This window comes from Phaenicophaeus curvirostris, chromosome 7, assembly GCF_032191515.1.
Source record: "Phaenicophaeus curvirostris isolate KB17595 chromosome 7, BPBGC_Pcur_1.0, whole genome shotgun sequence".
Classification (NCBI taxonomy): Eukaryota; Metazoa; Chordata; class Aves; order Cuculiformes; family Cuculidae; genus Phaenicophaeus; species Phaenicophaeus curvirostris.
In genome coordinates this window covers 3,094,711-3,115,412 of record NC_091398.1, presented here as the reverse complement: position 1 = coordinate 3,115,412, position 20,702 = coordinate 3,094,711, and the positions used below count along the sequence as shown (strand labels likewise).

Sequence of the window (20,702 nt, the reverse complement as noted above, 5' to 3'; positions counted from 1 at the left end):
TTGTCATTCTTCATCAGCCAGAAAAAAATTGATAAAGCCATTTGTATCATTAGATCTGTCTGTCTAGGATATCCTTCTTTCAACCCCTCATATCACTGACTGGAGCAATACCTCTTCATAACCACTAAGGGTTCTTGGGTAGCTTTATTCTGAGTACTGGCTGAGAGAGAGAACATCTAGCTCTACAGATTATTTGGTAAATAATAGAAAGCTAGACTGCTCTGTCCAACATATATTATAAGAGTTAATGGCAGGGGCATTTTTTTAGCAGTTGCCAGTGACAGTACTGTGAATCAGACAATTTTGTTACCATATTCCACATGGCATTAAGTGAAGGCAGAATTGCCTGTGCTACTGACATTTGCATGTGTTATTTATGTAGCGCTCTGGCCATGCCCAGAGTTCTGCAGGCAAAGATACGGCTCCTCTCCTGACACAATTACAGCCTAAATGGAAAGATGGTGAGCAAAGCCTTACAATCAGCACTGTCAAATAACAGTTCTCAAAGCAACACACTAAAACAAACACAACTTGCCTTCATAGAATCACACAATGGTTTGGGTTGGAAGGGACCTCAAAGCCCATCCAGTTTCACCCCTGCCATGGGCAGGGACACCTCCCACTGGATCAGGGGCTCCAAGCCCCATCCAGCCTGGCCCTGAAAATCTCCAGGGATGGGGCAGAGATGACTGTTCTGGGCAACCTGAATCTAAAACATTATGGGAATAATAGTTTTTAACCCGGGCAATTGAAAAACACTTTAAAATCAATATTCCAATTGTTTAATTGGAAAAATGATGTCTCTCTTATTGACCTCTATCCATGCAATTATTCTAAAGCAAAATTTTAAATGCTACAATCGTATTAGCAATATCAGTGCAGATGGACCCTCAGCACAGCAAAGCCCAAAGGAAAAACTGCAAATATTGTTATGGATAAGTTTAATTCTGCTGACACTTTAAGCTAGGCCAAAGAGGAGAGCTAAAACAAGGAAACGTCTAGAAAAAGTGAGCTATTTGATGAAAAGCAGAACTAATGAATCCTGAACACCTATGGAAGTGTCTTTTGCTTCTTTCTCCCATCATCTTAGCTGCTGATTAAACAGAAGTATCACAAATTGATGGATCCTTTAGAATTCTGTCTTCCAAGTTTTACCAGAATTTGCCTGCAGGTTAGAAGTTACAAGAGAGAATGGGAGGGGGAGCAAGAACCATGTAGAAGCAGCACAATGGGGGGAAGGCGTGGGGATATATCCTTGTAAGCTTAAGATTCCTCAGAAACAAGTTTGAAACCAGTGATCTCGATAGACAGTTATACTGATAAAGAATATCTTTCTATGTTGTCCCTGCCCATGGCAGGGGGGTTGGAATTGGATGATCTTTAAGGTCCCTTCCAACCCAAACTATTCTATGAATATACCTACTAATGGGGTCCCACCTTTGGTTACAAGAGCTGTAGTTAAATACTCTCTTTTCCATTTGATACCAAAACCAATGTAAGGGATGGGAACCCCGAACCATCAGCTCAGCCATGCAGTCATTTTAACCCTTCAGTGTCCCACTTTGCTGGGGTGTGGTTTTGTCAGAGCCATTTGTTTTCTACTCACCCAAGACAAAGTGAAAATCTGGTGGAATTTAAAAGGGTTGGGATTAACAGATTGTTTTTAAACTTTCCATTAAAATATATTATAAAGGCAACAGGTGATTTTTTTTTTTTCCACTTCAGGCAAGAGACTGGCACAGTTCTTTCATAAAAGATGATGGGGCTACTGCTCTTTGTGGGTACAAACAAAGGTGGGACAAAGTCCTAAAAGAGGAATAGAACAAGGATTAAATGGAAACTGCATCTAGCTCAAGAACCTTTGAAGAAAGAAGCAGAGTCCAGAAGGATTCTAAGACAAATGTCTCTCCTGTTCTTCCCCACTCCTTGGCATCCCCTGGTTCTCGCTGCCAGGGACAGGATGATGATCCAGAAGGCTCAGTGTGTGCAGCCATCCTGGGGTTCTTAGCCTGTATTTACACAAAACACTTAGTACCAAAGGGTTTGTTTCTAATAGATTTTGTAACCTTGAAACAGACTTGAAACCTCACTTTTTCTTGTTACTGGAACTGAGTCACATTAATTATTCACAGTGACATTTCTTATTAAAACCCCTAGGTTTTTTGGTATCAGTGGTTCATTTGGGTGTTGCTTTCATTATCCCCACGGACTATGCACCTAAGACACATCTCATGTAATAATTGTAATATGTTTCATCCTTCAGAGTAATCTTAAGCCCAATTCTACTCCTGTTTTATTAATAGACATAAAATGTCATTTGTACAGAAGGTGAATGCCACAATACTCAGAAGCAGAAATATGAAAATACCTTTTCCTTTCTTCATTTATCATCAAAACTGAAGGGGGGACAAAAAAAGAATTACATTTCAAAAATGCAAAATCAATCACAAACTGACATTCTACAAACCAGTGAAGAAGTTTCAAAGCCAGGAAGCATGACAGCCACCAGCAGATGGTGGACGGTACATAAGAACGTGGCTTTTTGTCTGGAATGGAAAACACAACCAACCTGCAGAAGCCTGTGACACAAGGCTACGGGCTGGAAATCATCAGAAAACTGTCAAAGCAGAGCATGCCAAGTGCAAACTCAAGGCAATTTTTTTCATTCTATATCACCTAATTGCTAGATTTCTTTACCATATTTCATGCTTATGTATTGACCCCGGACAGGATAACTGCTTCCCCCTGCCATTCCACCCGGCTGACAGCTGGGTGCGACATCAAGGGGGAAGAATGGAGCAGCCTTTTGGCACAGCACCACTTGTCACTGCTCCTAGATAAGACAGACGTTGAGACCAGGCATCCTAAAGGTAGTAATCTTCTGGTTTGATGTTCACCTTGCTTATTAAAAATTCCTTGAGGCTATATCACACTTCAAAATGAGCCGGCAGCATGCGCATCAAAAGAAGCACAGCCAGCAGGGTGAGGAAGGGGATTCTCTCCCTCTACTCTGCTCTCATGAGGTCCCACCTGGAGTATTGCGTCCAGTTCTGGAATTCCCGTCATAAGAAGGATATGGAACTGTTGGAATGGGTCTAGAGGAGGCCACAGAGATGATCTGAGGGCTGAGGCACCTCCTGTAAGAGGACAGGCTGAGAGTTGGGATTGTTCAGCCTGGAGAAGACTCCAGGGACAACTTAAGAGAAGCTTCCAGTACCCAAAGGGAGCTACAGGAAAGCTGGATATGGACTTTTTACAAGGAACTGTAGTGACAGGATGAGGGAGAATGGCTTTAAATTGGAAGGGAAAAGGTTTAGATTAGCCATTGAGAAGAAATTCTTCACGCTGAGGGTGATGAGGCCCTGGCCCAGGTTGCCCAGAACAGTCGTCTCTGCCCCATCCCTGGAGGTGTCCAAGGCCAGGCTGGATGGGGCTTTAAGTAACCTGATCTAGTAGGAGGTGTCCCTGCCCATGGCAAGGGCATTGAAACCCTTCCAACCCAAACCATTCTATAACTCCATGAAAAGTGATGATTTTACATTAGCAATAGTTGAAATTTAATGTGCTCCTGCTACCAAAAGAGTCCTACTATGGTATATATGAATTGTCAGACAATGACTTTTGAGTCATTTATAAACAAGTTTCAATCTAATGAGTCCTCTCCATTGTCCCTTTCTGAGCTGAGCACTGACGACAGAAGCTGGCGTATCTATCACATGCACACGGAGAAATCCTGTTCCACCTGGCACCTTTCCCACCACTCTCACCAGCTTCCCTCTGTCCCAGCGCACAATTATCCCTTTACTTCAAGGTTCTGGCCTGCTCTAAACACATCCGATTGTTCTCTATTCAGGATTACGATGATGGTTTTTTTGTCCTCTCCACAAGGTAGCAGATTGCCCCAATTCAGGTTACCATCCATAGAAACCTCAGCCCGGCTGCTGCAGTCGAATCCATCAGTGAGCTAAGACGAGCTTATTACCCCCACGAAAATACAGGGAGAGGCACAATTCACTGCAGGGTGGTCTTTTTAGGAGATAAAAAATGACTCCACTGTCTTTCAACGTCATGTAATTAAAAGTGGGTAATGAGATTTTTAAAATAATTTGGGCACCTGATAGCAGGCAGCTTTTAGTACACACAAAATTGCCTTTTAGCAGGCTTTGGAAGGAGGCCAGGGAAGGAATAAAAATGAAGAGACAAAAGATAAACTAGTTAAAATACATGGAGATTAGACGTAGCAGAATGCATCTCTGCAGGACGGTGGGCACAGGACAACGCAGGGCTCTACACAAGATGTAAAGAATAAAGAAAAACTATGTTTTTAACTAAAAACAGCTCCTTTTTTAAAAAGACTAGAAAAGTCTCTTCTGAAAGCTTCCTGCTAGTGTATGTCCAGCATCCCACACCGAAATCCTACATATCTTAACAAAAGGCAAGAGCATTCCTGCGTGCCATTTGAAGCAGGGAGCTCGCAGAAGCCTACCCAGTGAGATCTCTAACAATTACAAAGGCTGCTCACGCTGAAGGCAAACACTGGGTTTGGGTCCAGTTGTGTGATCTTGCTCCAGGATGGTGCCAAGTAATTTTTCCTCCATTAACTTAATGAGGAATAATTATTTTGCCTGAAAATAAATATAATGAATAAACATTGCATAGCGACCATACTTCCCAGAAACAGTATCTATTCTGCATGTTCCAATGCCGTCCCTCAAACAATGTCAATGGAAGTTAAACTCTCCCTATGCACTACTGTACTTTTAACATAAATTAGCGTATTTAACCATGCTTAGTACCAATCAATATCCATAACATACACTAAATAGCGTGCTAATAATGTGTGACACTTCATCTCAACACCCATCCTATCCAGCAAGAGTCATTTTTCCTCCCCTGGAATGGCTCCAAAACCTCAAATTTTAATGAAGGGCTGTTGAAATAGGGGGAAATGTGGTTTGGAAGGAGTTCAGATACATGAATCGCATGTACAGGACAGATTTATGACCTATATTAACAATGATAATCCTGTGACACAGTTCCTCTTAAATGCAAAGTTGTGGCTCAGTCATTTCAAATCCATTATCATCCCCAAATGGTTGTCCAGTGATGTCTAATCTCAATCAATAGCCAGTAATGAACCACAGCCATTAATCCCATTTGCATGTTTGCACAAAGCATCATTTTTAAGCTGTATATTTATATTCATAGAGAGTTCAGTGAGTGCATAGAGATTTCACCGCCTGTGGAAAGTTCTGCACTGGGATTTGAACATCTCCCAGGCACCTAGAAGAATATTTAACTCACACTGTGTCATGATCTCAACGGCAGAGCCCAAGAAAACACACAGGGCGCGGCGCTAGCCAAGTGTGTGTATTTTGGGTAACTGATGATCTTACTGAGCTGTGCCCAGGGGATACGAACATAAGTAAAGGCAGAGAATTAGTTAATGGAGACAGGGATCGATAACAATTTGAAGTCTGAGAGTGGAGGAGGAATGGAAATGCTGAACATGAGCAGAATCCTGGGTTGGTACAGGAGAAAGCAGCATACCAAAATAAATACCCTCTTCCACAGAAAGGCTTTGTCTGAAAACCGAACCCTGTTTCATGAGTCCATGTGGTCTAACACCTGATTGCTCAAGAAAGATGGAAAAAAATTAAAACCTGAAAGCCTAAACCAAATAGTTCCAAAGCTGATTGAAAGTGAGGACATACATACTGCAGCATTCTTTCTTTCTGTTCTGCATTCTTTTTATATACACTAGTCAAATGTAAAGAATACAAGTACAATGAGCTAAGAACATGGTTCTGCATCCACATCCCATTAACAGCCAAGCAAGTCCCGATGCTCAAGTCAGTTCTCCCTGCTACTTGTGCTGTTGTGACTGTTTTGTACCCGAAGTTATCCAAATAACAGCAGCAATACAGCCTGAGGGAAAATCCATAACTACAACCAATAAATGACAGTACAATTCATACCTGGAGACTGCTGTCAAGACAAAATTCCCTTCCTTCAACCATTAAACCTTACTGCATGCTAATGATGATTGTTGAAGTACTACACAACGGAAAGGAGTAATGCAAGGTCTAGTCCTTGAAACCAGATTCATGCCAGGAAACCCAAAATCCCTCTGGATCGATCCCAAAATGCTCTGCCCAAGGATTAGAGCGCAAGTTCCACATGGTTTACTAAAGAAACATATTAAATACAAAATAAATACATTAGGAAATGCTACAGACACACAATGAAACGTAATACTACCCAGGACTAAAAGCATTTAAAGCGTATTTAAATCCTGGCAAGGATAATCTTGTATATTTGAGCTAAACTATCTAATTAAAGGCAATGCATCGCCAACTAGTAAGCACTCATCATTCCAGCATCTACTGAAATGTACTGGTTTGATCATTTTTGGCAAGATGAAACAAATTAAGGACAATGACGGTTTTGTATGAAAGCGAAGGTCTTGACCTTAAATGTGACGATCAAGTTCTCCCTCCACCTAATTCAGAATGTTATTTTTATACCAGATAGATCATTGAGCCTCGCGTGAGGTTTCACACCGCGTTCCTCAAGCACATATTCCTCTCGTTACCACTGTATTAGCAAAAAAAAAAAATGGAAATAAAGTTTCCTGGCAGTCGAATTCTCCAAATGGGCTCACTGTGCTCCAGAGTTGACCAAGACCAGCTGTTGGAAGCGAGTGGCTGATGCAGACCGAGGAGAAAAGGCTCAGCATCCCTTCCACACCAGCTGGCCATGGCAGCGGTACAGGCACAGCAACAACCTGCAGCATCAGTTAACACAGGGATTGGAACCTCTGCCTAAATACTTCAAGCCAGAAATGTAACGAAATAAGTCAGTCATACTATAAAAAAGCCCCTTCACCTTCCAAAATATCAAAGTGATATTTATATAAAACCGAAGGCACCTACCTTGAAGAGAGACATTAGAATGCAATTCAATTTGTGAGAACATTCTAAATATTTGGGGTTTATTTCCAATTCAAATATCTTAGGCATTGCCTCAGCTGAATTGCCAATCTCTAGTCAAGTCTGACACTAATGTTTGTTATTTTAACAGCTACACTTCAGGAAACGCACATTTTAATAATATAACAAACGCAGATATCTCCTTAGCTACTCCACTAGAACCCTCGCAGCAGACTTTAGGGAAAAAACAATTGCCTTTATAGCACAGAAGAAAACAATAATGAACCAAGAATGTTAAAGGCATCGAGATTATAATTGCACAGAAGGAAACATAACACAAGAGATCCTATTAAGAGAGATGTTGTGACGTGTGTAACAACTCTTAATAGAACGAGAGAAGGACGTTCAGCTGAAACACAGGATTAGACCAGCAAAACCGAGACCAACTCAAGCGAGGAGGCTGCAAGCACTCTGTAATACCAGCTCCCCATCCTCAAACAGGGATGCTGATGAAACTAGAAGCAAACCCAAACTACTCCAAATACGAAGCCACCATGGAGAACAAAAATTTGCTCACAGCCTCAATAAGTGAATTGAAGATCTGCGAAACTGAATAATAGAATCATAGAATGCCAGGTTGGAAGGGGTCACCTGTTCCAACCTTTTTGGGTGATCGATGGCTTAAATGAGGTGGCCCAGCACCTGGTCAGGCTGAGCCTTAGAAGTGCCCAGTGTAGAGGAATCCACCACTTCACTGGGGAGATTATTCCAATATTTCACTGCTCTCATGGGGAAATATTTTCTTCTGGAATCCAATCAGAATCTCCCCAGGAGCAGATTGTGCCTATTACCACTTGTCTTTTCCATGTGACTCCTTTCGAAAAGAGAGTCTCCATCCTTTTGGCAGACACCCTTTAAGTACTGGTACATGGTAATAAGGTCTCCCCTAAGGCTGAATAAACACTGTTCTCTCAGCCTTACTTCGTATGGCAGGCTTCCTAATCCCCAGGCAGCAGCTGTATTAGGACCAGCAGAAAATAAAATCGGGGTGATGTGCAGGAAAAGAAGCCCAAGAACTCCTTGAAGAGCAGGCACTTTTCTGCAAAACTTTCACAGAACATATTCATGGCTTCACTGAAGCTGAACTAATAGGTTTAGGAGTATAGCATTTTATTGGTGCTCTATAAAGACATTTGAGCTGCAGATCCCTCCTCCCTTTCCCTATCAAAATGGTTATCATATAGACAGCATTTTCTTTGTTTCACGTAAACACCAGATCTAATTACCCACACAGCTGATCAGAAAGTTTCCTCTTAATTTCTAAGAGTCAAAACAATCACATCAAAATATTACTGAATTTGAATAACTGAGTTAACTTTAGTCATAAAAGAGAGTGATTAAAGCTGACACCTGTTTTGTGAAATCGATAATCACAACGCCCTTCCAGCCACCGTGATTAGACTGGTTTAATGCTCCCAGTATTAAATATGGCTGTTTTCAGGTCTAAAATTCAGATAATGAGAGACTGTAGAACACAAGACACCATTTAAGAATAATGAGATTATTTCTATGTAAGCAAAGCAATCAGTACATTTGAAAACTATTTACCTTATAGACAAGCATAAAATTTAAGTGACATATTAGAAAGATAAGACTGCTAAATAATAATTTAAATAATACCATACAAAGACTCGCTATCTTTTTATTCCCATTATTCAAATGTATCCAAGGTCAAGCATTTCATATTGTGGGTACAAAGACTGGGTTCATTTTGAAAGAAGATTTAAGAGATGTTTTGTATTTGTGATGGAGGGGCAACAAATGAATCAGAAAAAACAGCATTAGGTTATAGGGAGACGAGAAGGGAGACGAGAAGGGAGACGAGAAGGGAGACGAGAAGGGAGACGAGAAGGGATCCTCCAGCCAGTGCAGGGAGCTGGTCAGGAGCTGGCATCACTGATGGTTCCCTGGATGTTCCTCTAGGTGTTTGCTAAGTCCAAGTAACACCCTTTTGAAGCAGATAGCCTGCAACTCTCTTCTTTGCCCTCTTACATGCACTTTTATCTTTCCTAGCATGGCCTTTGCTTCTACTAAAAGCAAACTGCAACTCAGATAGTCTGAACTCTGGGGGACTTGGGGAAAAAAACATGTTATTTGGTAGCTTGCTTGGAATCAGGAGTATGCATGCTCATACGAACACCCTGTGAAATGGGATTTAGACTTCAGAAGCCACATTCCTTTCTCTCTTTGCCAAGACAAAGAGAAGTGAGGTTTCTCACTACATATCCACACAAAAGAAAAGTAACATACAGGAGACAAAATGCACAACTACATTTTTCACAATGTTTATAAAAGCAACTCCTTACCAATAGACAATAAACAAAAAGTGAAAAAACAATCCGTGTAAGCATCCTATCATACGTTTCTAAAAGGTAAGAGACCTTACTTTGTTTCAGTTAAAATAACACCTTGAAAGCTACAGCAAAGCACTTACAACACCACAACCAGATCCAGACCCCTCTTAACAGCTCCTCCTGCACAAGTGCTTTTAAAAATCTCAGCCATGCCTGCTAACCAGCAGAAAATACTTAACAAGATGATCAACAAAATGCTTGTGATATAAAATCTTTGGTCTTTGAAATAAGATACTGTGTTTTATCTTAAATATTGGAAAGGTTTCCTACTATTTATTAGTTTTACACAAAAGCTTCAATAGGTTTTCAATCACCGGTTTTGAAATTCAATATGTGCATAAAGCCACCTGTGAAAGTAACTACAGAGCAGTTTCATTGAAGGGCAGCATTATATTACAATATATTTTCTTCCTATAATTATTTCAGATATATATTTGTATTGCTCAATAGGAGGCCTGCTTCTCCTGTCAGGCTGTTTCCTCCTTTTCCTCTCTTCAACTGTCATCAGCATTTCTCTCTCCTGCTGTTTGCTGAATTATTGTAATGGAGATATTATTAGTGAAACACTCAAACTTTGAGTGGTCAACACGTCCAACTAAGAAATAGAAGGCAAAGATAGTTTTTCATTAAAGCACGGTCACTCTGGATGAAAAGTGAAGCCTATTCAGTAATGACACAATGGAACTCCAGCCTAGTTGCTTTCTACAATCAATACAATTATAGATTCTTATGGTTTCTGATATAAAAGAAGTTGCATTTTGTCCCGCAAAGTATTCCTAGTTTGGAATAGCTTTCAAGGACAGTTCTGGTAACTGATTGGCATATTGAAAAATAGAAAAGTGGTGCAAAGTCCAAACAAATTTCTGTGACTAAAGCAGCTGTGACTCAACATCGAGATCTATGCAGTAATTTACACAAAAGTAATTTGGGTTATCTTCCTTTTGGTATGGAAACTCGCTGCCTTAAAGCAGAGGTAACATCTCTGATTATCACTGTTCTGGACAGACTGTGGTCTGCCAAGAAGGCCATCTCAAAGACAGAAGATCAGAAGGAACGGGGTAAAGGAGACATCTGATAATTCGGCAACGAAGAAAACCTCCAGAAGTCTGGATATCTGCTGGGTACCCCGACCTGAGTCAGAAAACGCTCTGTGGTGTGGCTGAAATAGTAGAAAAAAAGGCAACATCTGCAGAACAAAATAGGATCTAAGCCTGTAGCAGAGTTACAATTATTATCACCCCGTATTTTCCAAAAGCACATCGCACTCTGTAAGAAAAAACGAAATGAGATACAAATATTGCTTTTTCTTAAAACAGACAGAAGCCAACACAGCCCTCTAAAATGATATAAACCATATTTAATATATCTACACCCAAACCCCACTGAGAGTAATGCACAGCTACAAGTGCCAGAAGAGATTAGTATGGGTAGAAACATTTGGCTTGTGGGAGTGGGTGGAAGGGGAAAAATTTTAATCAACTCCATTACCTGGTTATCGATTTCTCTTTGCCAGGCTGATCCTGTGGAATACTTATAAAGCCTTTGACATTGAGACGTTTGGCCAAAGATATTGGATTAGACTAAGCAAAAGCTGAGCTTCTCATGTAATCTCTCATATTTCATTTATATGTGATTTATTCCTTTGTCCAGTAGGGGCTTTTTATTGATAAAAATAATGAGGTTGAGAAACCCAAGGGAAATCCAATGCCCACCCACTCAAACACGTTTGTGAAGTAAAAATAGTAGGCTTTGTAGACCTGAGAGAGAACGATGTGAAGACTGTCTCTGTGTATAAGAAGTATAAAGCTTGCCAAAGATTTTGAAATAAACAAAGCTACTTTTGAAATTAAAATTTTGCTATACTTGAAAACACCAAGTTTTCAAGTTTTCAAGTACGCAGCCGATACTGCACGCTGGGGAACTGACTGGAAGAATGCTGGAATAGTTTTGTCTTTACAGAATAAATGAATGCAACTTTTATTTCTTTCAACTTCCTGCATTAGCTCAGCTTAACAAAACAGCCTAACAAACGTCTAGCCTGCTAAATACAACCATGTTACATAACGCCAGTTAGATGACTGAAAAACTAATCATGCAACTCAAAATTTAATATATAATCCAGTAACCAAATTGAACTATATGAGGATCCAAGATTCTCTGAGAAATTAACTCATTATGCCTTTGCAACAGAAATGCTGTTCAAAAGTCCTAAGTAACATGTAGCAGACTGCCTTGCGTTTCTTTAACAGCTATCAATAGTAATAAAAGGATAAATTAGAAGCATCTATTTCTGCACTAAACCCTGAATTAAGTTTTAAAGCCTCTATTCCAAGACACAAATCAGAATAATTCTATTCCACTGTGCCAACAGTGACTTTGTGATTAACGTGAGCCTTACAACTCTTTCTAATATCAATGCTTAGAGTGGGGTTGATGCCTTTTAAGTCTCAGCCTTGTTGCATGTATAACATGGAACTCAGTGTTTATGACTTGAAAATGAGCTGGAAAAGTCTTCTGAAGGTCACTGTTTATGGACAGAGATATCTGATCTCAAGTGATCTCTCAAGCTAAAAGAGGAGTGATTTATATCTTCGGAAGAAATGTTTCCCTATTAGAGTAGGGAATCCCTGGCCCAGGTTGCCCAGAGCAGGGGTGGCTGCCCCATCCCTGGAGGGGTTCAAGGCCAAGTTGGATGGGACTGGAAGCCCCTGATCCAGCGGGAGGTGTCCCTGCCCATAGCAGGAGTGGAACTGGATGAGCTTTGAGGTTCCTTCCAACCCAAACCATTCCGTGACTCTACAATATTAACAGCAATATCTGAGATCCTTTCATTGAGTGGACAGTAAGTCAAGTCGGCTCAGGGGCCAGACAGAAAGGTTAAACAAGTACATTTTAACACCTCCTCCACCCTGGATCTCTTAGAGTAACGCAGCAGCCTGCCTGACCAGTCTTACTCTGCTTGAATGCAGCATTTCTCTGACCAATGACCCCCGTGAAACCTCCTTGGCAGTGAGGTCCCTTCATTTGTTTCTACAGGCCATGAGCCACCAATGTTGTCACCTACAAGGGCTGGTTTCACATAATTTCACCTCCTTTACTTCCAAAGTGAAAGATGCAGTTAATAGTACTCCATGATTTAAAGAGTATCCATACTTAGATCATGAAACCACCTCAGCCTTTTTCCAGGGTTTCTGAATACAGAAACCTCTCTTGTCCATAATGAATCCAGTAGCTCCCTGAATGGGCTAAACACGCTTCTGGGACGTGTGGCACTTGCTGTGTGTCTGCAGGCCACCAGGGCAGCACGTTCTCAGTACTGTTGGCTCATCTGGAAGAAGACAACAAACCAGAAGCACTGCTGGGCAGTGGAGCATCCACACAATGAAACATCTGGGAAGCCCAGGGTCTGGGTTGACAATTCCGGGGCAGGGCAGTAATCCCATGAAAACACACACAATTCTTTAACGCCTCTGGAAAAACAATCCCAAGCAACAAACCAAGGAGAGTACCTGAGCATATCCTGAAACTTTTCCATAGTGAAATTTAAAAGTGCCTCTGATGGAGCCGAATCCTCACCTTGTTCCTTCCTCAACCTCTCAGAGAGCTGCCTTGGGTCCTGAGCAGGTTAACATGTATGGCTCCAAGGCATAAACGGTAACAAACCCCAGCACTTCAAAATCCCTGAATCCAAACCTTTCTTCTAGCTGGATTTTTGAAAGAGCCCCAAGAAGGCCTTTAATTAAGAAGAGCCTCCAGTAGCACAGTCAAACCACACAACTTAACTTAACAGCCTACATAGAGACAAACGCTGCTGTATTTAACTAAAACTAGCAAATATTGGCTCGGGGCAACATTTTGTATGTCCTGGAATCATAACTTCAGCAGTAACTGATCTAGAAGTCTCCCTAGTTTCACCAAATAACTATAGCATCAATGCTTCAAAGTCAGAACATTAAACAAAATGGCATAATAGATAATTCCTGTTTCTTCTCATAGAAAGAGAAATAAATCTAAGCCTGGCATTAGGAATTATTAAAGTATGAGGAAGAATATATTTGTTGCCAGTAGAATTTTTCAAATTATCCTGTTATTGTGACTGAAGAACCAAGCAACTCAATATGTCATCAAACGCTTTTCATTTGCTGAGGCTTCATGAGCCATGCACGAGTTTAGTTATTTAAAAGATATTATTTGCAATATGCAACCAAACAGAAAGCAGTCATTTATTTTTAGTGTCAGATTGTTTGACTCTCTTTGTACCCTGTAGATCTGTCTTGCCACATGAGAATATAGAAGACTGGGGGGGATGGACACTTCACCATCATGGAATAGGGAGCCCAAGAGCTGTAGAGGCAGGGGATGAAAAAAGAAGCATTCTCCCTGCTTGTAATTCACCTTGATAATCAAAGTGCTGCGGGCCTTCAAACGACAAAAGCGTGTCCGCTGTGAAATTCTGAAATTGTACATGTACCTGCCAACCTGTCAAGTCTGATTTTTGCTCCTCAGCATCTCCCTCCTTCTCTATGCACAAGTCCTCTGAGGTGCAGTGAGCAATGAGCAGTGTCAGATTCTGCCTGTTCCCTCTGAGCAACTGATCACGGCTGTCTTGAAATCTGGTCTGCTCCCCTTCCATCCTCTCTCCCATCACTCCCCAGAGTTTTTTCCACACCCTCCATCCATTTCTGGATTATTGTTCTGCTGGGATTTACTGTCTGTCCTTTTTCCACATTGAAACTCATCCCTGGATAGTTTCTTCACTAGTCCAAATGACAACATGATTAAAAAAAAAAATATAAAAAATAAAATAGAGGGACTTCATAGAATCATAGAATGGGTTGGTTTGGAAGGGACCTCTAGAAGTGACCCAGTCCAACCCCCCCACAGGAGCAGAGATGTCTTTAACATCATCGGGTTGCTCAGAGCCCCATACAACTTGACCTTGAATGTTTTAAGTGGTGGGGTCTGCACTTCCTCCCTGGGCAACCTGTGCTAGAGTTTCACCAACCTCATGGTAAATTTTTTTCCCTTATATCCAGTCTAAAACTCCCCTCCCTTAGTTTAAAGCCATTACTCCTTGTCCTGTCACAACAGGCCCTGCAAAAAATATCTGTCCTCATCTTTCCTGGAGCCCCTGCCAGCACTGGAAGCTGCTCTAAGGTCTCCTAAGAGCCTTCTCTTCTCTGGGCTGAACAACCCCAACTCTCTCAGCCTGACCTGACAGCAGGAGATGCTCCAGCCCTTGGATCATCTTTGTGGCCTCCTCTGGACCCTCTCCAACAGATCGAAATCCTTCTTGTTCTGAAGGCCCAGAGCTGGAAGCAGCACCCAGACTTACTTGCACAAAAAATCATTTCAGTTTCTCAGCTTATTCTGGCTTCAATTCTGCTCAGGAATTTATTTTTTTACAATGAGGAAATCGCTTCCACTCTGACAGACTCCTACTTCCACTATTCCATACTTATCAACCACTGCTCTTTAAAACTTTGAGAAAAAAAATCACTAACCTGGCTCCTTTCATTCAAAATTGTCAGCAACATTTTGTACTCGTGAGACCACCATGGTGCTCAGTCACCCACAGCACCATCTATTTTAAGCCCAGGAGATCTTCTAAGCATCCAACTGGATTTTTCAAGCTGTATCCTGTGTTCCCTATCTTGAGCCTTCGATTTCCATGAGAAACAGGGCATAGCTTAATTCAAGAGCAGACAACGCGGCTATTGGCTGCTTATGAGTTGGGCACCGTAACATCAGTAGTGATTTTGCAGTGCCCAGCTTTGCAGAGCTGGAATAGATCTTGGTTTAGAGACAGGTGCTTAGAGCTTTCTGCAAACCAAGTGTTCATAGATGTTTCATTGCTGATCACCCGTAACAGCCCAGCCACTTAGGAAGCACCAAAATCACTGCTGCCCTGTTGTGCTACAGAATTCCCCTAAAGCTTCTTGCGTGAATTCAAGACTACCTGGAGCTGTTATTCCCTTTCCAATCCATTCAACCATTCTCTGAATCCTCACATCCACCCTCAACTTATTTTGCTAATTCCTTTCTAATCCCATCTCTACAAGGTTGTCTTTATCTCTGAAAAAATTTCCATAAGGATAACATAACCTCCTTCAGCTTTGAGAGACACAATCTAGAGCTGTTTCTGTTCTTTTGGAACATGGATTGTTCTTTCAGCCCAACACCTCATCGCTCTCTAGCATTTCCTCACTTTTCCTAGGACATCAAACGTGAACTACCTTGATGCAGGAATGTATTTATCCTATCCCCTCTCTACTTACTGAGAAGACAGCACCTACTTCCAGTTTTCCAATAGCAACAGTACTTAAAGAAAATCCACACAGTTCAAGATAACTGCTGTGGCATTTTTTTGGTATAATAAACTAATCGATAACAGTTTTGATGTCTCTCCTCAGCAGCTGTGAGGATTTAAACAGCGACAGAAAGAATACCACCAATTCAGCTTTTGTTTCAGGTGAACAGGACGTGAATCTGACAATTTTCAGTGCGAGTTTTAAATAGTTGTAAGAATCTATGTCTGTCCTTCCTTTCAAGTTACTGTATTCCACAGACTCAAACAGTGTTTGCATGAAAAGGGCTGCAGACATTCTAGAAGAGTTGACTTGATTAATATTTATAAATATTACAGACATTACCTGTTCTATCAGAACACATGTAGAGCAAGAATGCAATATTTTACTCTTCATCAGGATTTTATCAGACATAAACAAACATCTCTGCTGGGCTGCACAGCTTGATTCTTTATGCACCCAAGAAGGTCAGTAATAAAGATAAATAAACCTAGTGCATGTCCCAAAATCACAGAATGGTTTGGGTTGGAAGGGACCACGAAGATCATGCAGTTGAACCCTCCTGCAGTGAGCAGGGACATCTTCAACTCAATCAAGTTGCTCAGAGCCCCATCCAACCTGACCTTGAATGTTTTCAGGGATGGGGCATCCGCCACCTCTCTGAGCAACCTGGGACAGTGTCTCACCATCCACGGTCTAATCTCTTCTATTTTAGTTTAAACCCATTCCCTCTTGTCCTACTGCTACCAGCCCTGCTAAAAACTTTCCCCCCATCTTTCTTATCAGTTTCCTTCAAGTATTGAAAGGCTGCAATAAGGTCTCCTCGGAGCCTTGTTTTCTCCCAGCTGAACAACCCCAGCTCTCTCAGCCTCTCTTCATAGAGGAGGAGCTCTAGGCCTTTGATCATTTTTGTGGCCTCCTCTGAACCTGCTCCAACAGCTCCTGCCTTCCCTGTGTTGTTCGTGTTTTTAACACGAAGCCTGTGTGGATGGCTGTGGCAGGAGTCCTTCTGATTCCCTCACTCCTTCATAAGTATAACACATATGTTGGAAACTATTCCTAGCTTCTTCAACAATGAGAGGAGCTCACACAAACCAATTCATCTGCAAAGTACTATTCAGGCAGAACAGAGTAAAAACAGTGTTTGTTTTTGAAGTTTGACCAGTTGTCACCTGAGCTTCAGAAAGAAAACACTGTTCTCCTTCAAGCCGCTGCACTCTGTAGAGGATGGGAAGTTTTACTTTTATTTAAAAAGCTTAAGGCAAAATTTTACTGTCGGATCTGCAGGAAGCATCACACCAGAGATGCTCTGCTCTCCTCACAGGCACAGAGCTAGTCTGCTGCCCTTCATCTGCTCTCCTGGGAGCCACCGCCACGTGGGGAGAACACACAGGAGACCAAGCCCTTTGTACAGACCAGAGAGCACTGGACACGATGCGAAAAATGATACAACATCAGACTGCAGAGTGTCAGGAAACCACCATTCTCACCTCACTCTACTTTGCTCACACGTGAAGGAAACATCTCTGTGTTTTTAAGCAAAAAAAATACCTCAGAATGAGGCATACGGTCTGTGAGGGAGAAAATGATGCTTCTTCATCCCTTCTATCCAAAAGCTCCTCAGAAACCCAGTGGCTTTTGTACCTAAGACTCAGTGAATTATGATACTTAAGGAAAGATTAAAGTGACGACCTTGCTCACTATTAGGTATGAATCCATTAGCAAGTTCCAGAGCCCAAAACATACCTTTACCCTTTTACTTTAGTTCCTACTACCAACCCTTGCTCACTCATTGCTCTTAGAGAAGCTGAGGAGATATAAACCCAGCAGGACCTCTTCTCTACAGAGGAGAAATGCTCAAACATGGGACAACAAGGAAAGAATGCAAAAGTGTGGAAAATCTACCTAGATTTTAATCCTTTAAAATGGGAATAAAACTGCAGGCTGCCTATGCTTGATTCCAGAAAAATTCCATAAGAAGTTTCATTTTTATTTAATTATTTTTGCTTCTGGAACACCTGATACATAGAACGTCCCTACTTATTAAAAAAAAAAAAAGATTAAATGTATTCTGTCACATTATATACATTTTAAGCAGTAACAGAAGACAATATTTGAACAGCACTGCTTTTGAATCACTCCAGAGCATTCAGCAGGAGTCAATTTATACTGCAAGAGAATAATGATGTACCCTCAGCTCATTTTAATTTCTATAATTGAATGAGAAATAGGCAAGCCTATTGAAAGGACTGTATTCTGGTCAAAGACTAATGAGAAAATAGTTTGGAGTCTCTGAGTCAGCGGGTGTCATGGTAACATTGCATTATCGAAATCTGATTAGCATGCCCAGCAGCTTTATAAATGATAACATGCTCTTCTAATTGTATTTCCCTTTCTTCCCTGTGATGAGGTTTATATTCATAACAGGTAAGAGGTAAAGCAGCGTTCTGTTTATCTGCAAGTCAGACTTTGAATGTCCAGTGAGCTCACAAAGTCTGGGCAGCCTCTCATTCAATGCCAGAAAAACATTCCTACCGTCTTAAAATACGACGCTGAGCCTTCCATTTCTCTCCTCCTCTATTGTAGTAATTATTTAAGTCAAACACACTTCTCTTAGTTTAAATATATGAAATAATTTCTAAGGACATAGACAAGAAAAAGAAAACACTATGATACAGAAGCATCTTAAGAAAAAGCCTATTTTCCGTAGGAGAAAGAGATGCAAGAGAAGAATAAGTGCATGTTTAATTCATCCCAGAAAGCAAGACTCCAGGGTCTTGAGTGTTTAAAAAGAGGGAGGGGATTTTCTTGTGTTTAGAGGATTGTGTATGTGTTGGAGAACTCTTTACAATATCAGAAATGAGGAGCAATCGTGAAATTAAATAAGACATTTTCCTTCTCATGAAGGAAAGAACTAATATAGCTTCATAAAATAAATACAATGAAAATACAAGGTTGGAGGTTTAATAATGCCCTTTTTATAGGTGAACCTCAGGTGAATAGCCTGGCAGATCTTTATTACGTTAACAGTAAAGAACTCTATTACTGCTGCAGCCTCACAAATCTGATGCAAAATCATTTTAACATGTAGAGGCTCAGTCTTAACAAATGGAAATCTTTTTTGTTTGAGAGAGAGTAAAATGGCATTCTATTTTTCAACAGAACAACCAAGAAATCTACTTCATGTCTGGCCTTTTTCCATGACTCTTGTAACTCAAATATTTATTTCTTATTTTTGATGTTCACTTTCATTTATTAATTCAGCTTCAAATCTGTATAAAGAGAAGGGAGGAAAGCTCATATTCTTGTTCCCTAGGTAAACTTGAACACTTAGTCATATGACAAATAGCGCCTTATATAAGAAATCAACTTTTCCGTATTATTAATAACGGAAATGTGTTTGTTATAGTGCACGAACACGGAGAAAATGAATACAGTGAGACCTAAAAAGCTTATTACTCCTTGTTACGTGCGCTGGCACACGGACAAAGTTGAAGATGTACAAAATACTAAAAGCAATCAATCTTAAGTCAACACACCGAAAGCCAGAGGAACATTTATCTACATGTTTGGAAATTCAGCAGAGAGCGCAGGGTTAGACTGAGAATGGAAAGTCATCAAAGCAGGCCAATGAACAAAGCAAGAGCAAACAAGTACTCCCCAGAAGGGATTAGTGCTAGTTCAGGGGACTGTTTGCACTAACCTTGGATGGAAGCAGCAGCCCCAGAGGCAATCAGTGTGACCTTCACCTGTCAGGATGATGTTCCCATCAGGTAGCGCCCACATTTTCCAGAGGCGGTCACCACCGCCAGGGACTACAAAGTCTTTTTTTGTGGGGGCGTAATGCCAAGCTATAACAGAAAAGAATCATAGAATAACCAGGTTGGAAGAGACCCACCGGATCATCGAGTCCAACCATTCCTATCAAAAATTAAACCACGTCCCTTAGCACCTCGTCCACCCATGCCTTAAACACCTCCAGGGAAGGTGACTCAACCACCTCCCTGGGCAGCCTCTGCCAGTGCCCAATGACCCTTTCTGTGAAAAACTTTTTCCTAATGTCCAGCCTGAACCTCCCCTGGTGGAGCTTGAGGCCATACCCTCTTGTCCTGTCCCCTGTCACTTGGGAGAAGAGCCCAGCACCCTCCTCTCCACAACCTCCTTTCAGGTAGCTGTAGAGAGCAATGAGGTCTCCCCTCAGCCTCCTCTTCTCCAGGCTAAACACCCCCAGCTCTCTCAGCCGTTCCTCATAAGGCCTGTTCTCCAGCCCCCTCACCAGCTTCGTTGCTCTTCTCTGGACTCGCTCGAGAGCCTCAACATCCTTCTTGTGGTGAGGGGCCAGAACTGAACACAGGATTCGAGGTGCGGTCTCACCAGTGCCGAGTAAAGAGAGGCAGATTATACTCTGTAACAATTCCAGTGCACGTAAAGTACACGGCAGTGAGGTTCATTTAACTCAGGGCAACAGCTACAGCGGACTCCGCGTCTGGATGGACTGAACAAGCAGCAGTGCTCCGAGTGCTCATAAGTGAGTTTCTGCTGCTACTGAAGAGAACAACACAACATGGCTGAATTCTGTGAAACCACAACTGTCTTCGCACTCTCTCGAAGTCCCAGCGGACTAAAAGACTCAAATATGTTTCGAGATACTCTGTTAGATTATTTTCTTACAGAGATGCTCCAGGGTAACACCAGAATGAGCTGTACCAACGTGAATCACTTTTTCCCCCACACAAATCAACATCAAAAGCATTGGCTTCTCAGCCGGCTGCTGGTGGCCAAAGGGAAAAAGGACAAAAGGACTCTACGTCTTTTATTTTTTCCATTGTGCCCACAGGTTTAGAGTCTCCTACCCCTGAGAAATAAGTCAAATGATAATTACAGCCCAGGAGCTGCCGGCTTTGCCAGCGCTTTTTCACCTATTCCCTGGGACTGGGTCAGAAAATCCATTTCAATTCTGTACTCAAAACGTGTTACATGTTTTCATTTTTTATTATATAGCACACTGGGATGTAATGGAAACCATACACTTATCACAGTCCTGCACT

General features: G+C 41.5%; 1 long non-coding RNA gene across 1 annotated transcript in view; it reads right to left on the bottom strand.

Moving 5' to 3' along the window:
- The window catches only part of LOC138722456 (uncharacterized), a 54,132-nt gene extending 34,645 nt beyond the window's left edge, over positions 1 to 19,487 (bottom strand). The window contains exon 1 of the long non-coding RNA XR_011337706.1: positions 19,358 to 19,487. This is a non-coding gene — a long non-coding RNA (uncharacterized lncRNA). The remainder of the gene's footprint in view (positions 1 to 19,357) is intronic.
- Between the last annotated feature and the right edge of the window lie 1,215 nt (positions 19,488 to 20,702).